General features: G+C 33.1%; 1 long non-coding RNA gene across 1 annotated transcript in view; it reads right to left on the bottom strand.

Moving 5' to 3' along the window:
• The window catches only part of LOC103266893, a 44649-nt gene that overhangs the window by 36889 nt on the left and 2517 nt on the right, over positions 1 to 5243 (bottom strand). The window contains exon 3 of the long non-coding RNA XR_504729.2: positions 4166 to 4329. This is a non-coding gene — a long non-coding RNA (uncharacterized LOC103266893). The remainder of the gene's footprint in view (positions 1 to 4165; positions 4330 to 5243) is intronic.

Below are 5243 nucleotides of genomic sequence, written 5' to 3'. Positions count from 1 at the left end.
CAAAAAAAAAAAAAAAAAAAGAACTACCACCAACCTTTCTCGAACTTTTCTAAGAAATTCAAGGAATGATGCCAGGTGGTGGCTCAAGACTATAATCCCAGCAATTTAGGAGGTCAAGGCAGGAAAATTGCTGGAATCCAAGAGTTCGAAAACAGTCAAGGCAACATACTAAAACCGTCTCTACAGAAAATAAAAAATTAGCTGAGTGTGGGAGTGCACACTTGTAGTCCCAGCTACTCAGGAGGCTGAGGTAGAAAAATCTCTTGAGCCCGGAAGGTCGAGGCTGCAATGAGCTATGATCATGCCTGTGCACTACAGCTTGGGTGACAGGATGACCCCAAATCAAAAAATAAAAAGAAATTTAACACTCCCAAACTCATTTCATGAGGTCAACATTACCCTATTACAAAAGTAACACAAAGAGTAAACATCCAACGAATTTGATAAAGGAAACTACATCAATATTGTTAAAGGTGTAAATGTAAAGTCCACAAGGAACATCATCATTCTCATTGATGACTACTAAAACCTTTTCCTGTAAGTTACTAAGCATGGATGCTTGCTTTTGCTCCTTATATTCAATACAGTACTACAAATCCTAACAAGAGCAATTAGGTAATAAAAAAAAATAACAACCGAACTCAGAAAGTAAAAGTAGCTCTGTTGGCAGCAACTAAGACTTTATAGGTAGAAAGAAAACACTTAAGAGTCTATAAAAATAAAACTTTAGAACTAACTAATGAAGAATTGCAACAAAATAGCAGGCTACAGAGCCAACCTGTAAAAATCAGCTGCATTTTTATATACCAACAATGAACAATTTTAAAACTTACGGCAATAATTTCATTTACAATAGGAAGAATAAAATACTTAGAAACTAAACCAATGACGTAAGACTTTTACAATGAAAACTACAAAAAATTTCTGAAATAAAACATAAAAATATGTCCCATATTCATGAATTAATTGGAAGAATATTGTTAGTATGTCAATACTATCTACAGAAATGTACAGATTTAATTCCTCTTAAATTCACCATATCATCTTTTGCAGAAATAGAAAAAAAGTCCTAAAATTCAAATGGCGTTTCAAAGGACCAGAATAGCCAAAACAATTCTGAAAATGAACAACAGTCCTGGAAAAGTCACAGTTCTGAATTTCAAACTGATAACTACAAAGTTACAGCAATCATACCAGTATGGTAATGGCATAACAGCAAACATACAGAACAAGGAAGTAAAATAAAGAGTGCAGAAAAAAATCTCCTTGCATAAATGGTCAGTTTATTTTTGACAACTTGCCAAGACCATTCAATGGTGAAAGGATAGTTGTTTTCAACAAATGGTGCTATGAAAAATAGAAAGCCACATGCAAAAGAATGAGACTCAACTCTTACATAATACAATGTACAAATACTAACACTAAATGTATCCATGTCCTTGTCTTGCTCAGAAGCATATAATTCTAAGAAAACATACCATAAATGCTTCACGACATTGGATGTGGCAATGATATTTTGCGTATCACACCCAATCCACACACAGCAAGAATAAACAAATTGGGTCTCATAAAAATTAAAACAAATTTAAAAATGGGTTAAGTAATTAAAATAGACATTTTGGCAAAGATATATAAATGGTCAATTAGGATATGCCAGTATGTGTATTCAACATCACTTAATCATTAGGGAACTACAATTAGAGATCACCTCACAGCTATATAGATGGCTACTACCAAGAAAACAGTAAATAAGTGTTTTCAAGGATGTAGAACACCTAAAACACTTCTGGTGATGCGTGTGAATATAAAATGATACAGCTTCTGTGAAAAAAACAGTATGATGGTTCCTCAAAAAATTAACAATTACCATATACGACACAGCAATTCAACTTCTGGATATATACTACATATACCGGAAAGCAAAAATTAAAAAAAGATATTTGTACCGACAGTCATAGCAACACTGTTCCCATTAACAAGGAAACAGTTCAAAATGTTCATCAGTGGATAAGTAGATGAGCAAAATGTGATACACAGATATAATGCAGTATTATTCAGCCTTAGAAATACTAATTCTGACAAATGCTACAATATGAATAAACCCTGAAGATATTATGCTAAGTAAAATAAGGCAATCAGAAGAAGACAAACATTTCAATTAGATATTTCTAGCAGTCAAAATCAGACAGAAAGTAGAATGTTGGTCACCAAGATCTGGGGAAAATAGGAAAGGAGAGTTATTGTTTAATAACAGAGTTCCAGTTTTGCAGGTTGAAAAATATTCTGGAAAACTTTATATGTAAAAACAGCTAAGAGGAAATTTTATGTTTGTTATGTGTATTGTACCACAAATAAAAAAATATAGAGGAAAAAAAACGCTAGTACAAATACATATGTTTCCTTCAGGGGCTTAGAATCAGTGATAACCCAATAGAATGAACACTCCATCTTATTTTCTACATTTCTTTCTGCATGAGGAACCAGGAAAATAAGAAGAAATGGCTGATCCCACAACTGGAGCAAACGAGAAAAAAAAAATTAGACACTGTCATGTGGCCAGAAAGTAAATAAGAAAATAAGACTAAAGAAATGCTGAAAAGATTCAGAAGGTATCTTACAGAACATATCTTACAGAGCCCTGAATGGCCAAAGGTAGGGCAATCTGGGAAAAATAAAAATGATATGAATGGATTTCATCTATAAAATAAAAAAAATCCATAAATTCATACTGATATAAACAACTAATTGAAAAATAAATGGAATAAAAAGGGACAACTCCTCCTCAGGGTAACAAAAAGAAATCCCAGCCGGGCTCAGTGGCTCAGCGTGTAATCCCGCGCCCTGGGAGGCTGAGGTGAGAGGATTGCCTGAGCCCGCAGGTTTGAGACCCGCCTGGGCAACTTGGCGAGACCTCATCTCTACAATAAATCAAAAATTAGCCGGGTGTGGTAGCGCACGCCTGTACTTCCAGCTACTTGGAAGGCTGAGGTGGAAGGATCGTTGGAGCCCAGCAGGTTGAGACTGCGGTGACTGGGAGAGGCCACTGCGCTCCAGTCTGGGTGACAGAGTGAGACTCCAACTCAAAAAAAAAAAAAAATCCAACTGTGATTAATAAAACATAAGACTGACAAAAAATTTTGGAAGCTAAGATCTAGCAAACACCAAAGGAGTAATTATTGTAGGCAAAAACATCAATGCATGTCAAAATCAGTAGACTGAAGAATGATGACAAACACTATTTGCAGTACATCCTGAAAGACACTTACTAATTTTAACACAAAGTAACATCATGAGTAATAACATAAACATTATGCCCCCGGTGATGAATTAAGACCATAAAATCATTTGTTGTGTTCTTGCCAAAAATGCATATCTCTATGACAAATTTCAGACAAACCCACCATGAGGAACATTAATGGTCAGACAATCCCATAAATTATTCAGAAAGTGTAAAGATGATAAAAATTAAAGAAAGTTCAGGGAACTGAACCAAACAGGACACATATGACAATTTTATGTAAAGTGGGATCTGGCATTAAGTCATAGTCCAATAAAATGACACTAATATTGCAAATATGCTTGAGGTGTGTAGATTAGTTAACACCAGCACATCAGTGTTTATTAGATGATAACATGAAAGAAAGGTGGAGAAATTTAAATATATAAATGCATTATTGTTTAAATACATTTGTAAGTCAGCAGTTATTCAAAACGAAATGAAGAGTTTTAACAGTATTTAAACTATAAAACTGAAAGATATCTTATTAACTCTCTCATGAAATTTGGTTTAAAATTGTTAACAAAACAATGTTTGCAAAAATGACCAACAAGAATATAGAATTCAAACTAAGGGGACTCAAATTAACAGTCCAATTGCTATGGGCACTTTCTACTTCCATATAATCAAGAAGTACTTAATGTACTTCATCAATATGATAAAAATGATGACAAAATGTAAAAGAAAACCATAATTTTAGAAATTCAATGAAATGTTACTAAAAAGTAAGGTATACAAAAATGGTGTTCATACCTCAGAAAATATGTTGAGCAAATGATGCCAATCACCAAATTAACAAATTCCTATGTTTAGTAATAGAAACAAGTTTTAAAAACTATACTAGCAATACCCCAACACAATTATTTCATTAAAAATAGAAAGACATACCTTATAGATGGATAGGAAGACTCAATTTTAAAGAGATCTATTCTCTCCTAATTAATCTATTAAATTTGGTGCAAATGAAATTAAGACTGCATTTTTTTCCAACTTGCAAAATAACTGTAAACATCAACTGAGAGAAAAAAATGCGAATATAGACAGGGAATATTCTGAAAAAGAAGAGAAATGAGATAGAACTCAATGGAATAGTTAAGACAGCGTAAATCATCCGTAATTAACATGTCAATAAAGGGTAAGGTAAACAAATCAACAGAGATACAGCCATTGTATGTGGAAATTGTCTTTATGATTATGACAGAACTTAATATGTGGTAACTATGCAAAGTCAAAGTGAGTAAAAATTTACTGTATTAACACCACAGTAATGACTAATGGAAAAAGAAATAATGTGACAAAAATAATTGATGAAAAACAAGACAATTCAAAAACATTCAGTAATAACATAAACATTTTTTTTAAAAAACCACAAACTCAAAAGCCATAAAACATGACTATATTTCAATACATTACTTCTGTACAACCAAAAACTATAACACCACAGTAACAGAAATAGGAGAAAAGCACGGTATATTTCATTTGCAATGTCTGACAAAATGTTAACATTCTTAATCATAAATGATCTCTTAGAAATCAGTAACAGACACTATTACAAGGGAAGTAAAACTTAAAGAACAGAAAAATGAAGCAACACAAATGACAAGACTATACTAAGATAATACACTTTAACGTTGATATGTGAAAAACAAATTACTTTATAATATTACATGATCAATGATTACAAATACTGATATCTAATGTTCCTGCAGTTTCATAACGTAGAGAATTCTCAAACACTGGGAAAACTCACTTTAGTTATGGAAAATTTACTCAAAATATAGATTTTGCATATACACTGCCCCAATATAATCTATAAGAATTATTGCAACAAAGCAGTTGGATAAGCTGATATATATGAGCATATCCACTACATGTAAAAATCTGTAGGTAGCCGGGCTCGGTGGCTCAGCCTGTAATCCCGAGCCTTTGGGAGGCTGAGGTGAGTGGATTGCCTGAGCCCGTGGGT

Source organism: Carlito syrichta, unplaced genomic scaffold (genome assembly GCF_000164805.1).
Source record: "Carlito syrichta isolate Samal-C Ts95f unplaced genomic scaffold, Tarsius_syrichta-2.0.1 Scaffold307536, whole genome shotgun sequence".
Classification (NCBI taxonomy): Eukaryota; Metazoa; Chordata; class Mammalia; order Primates; family Tarsiidae; genus Carlito; species Carlito syrichta.
Note: the sequence above shows the minus strand (reverse complement) of the source record. Positions and strands in the feature narration are given on the sequence as shown.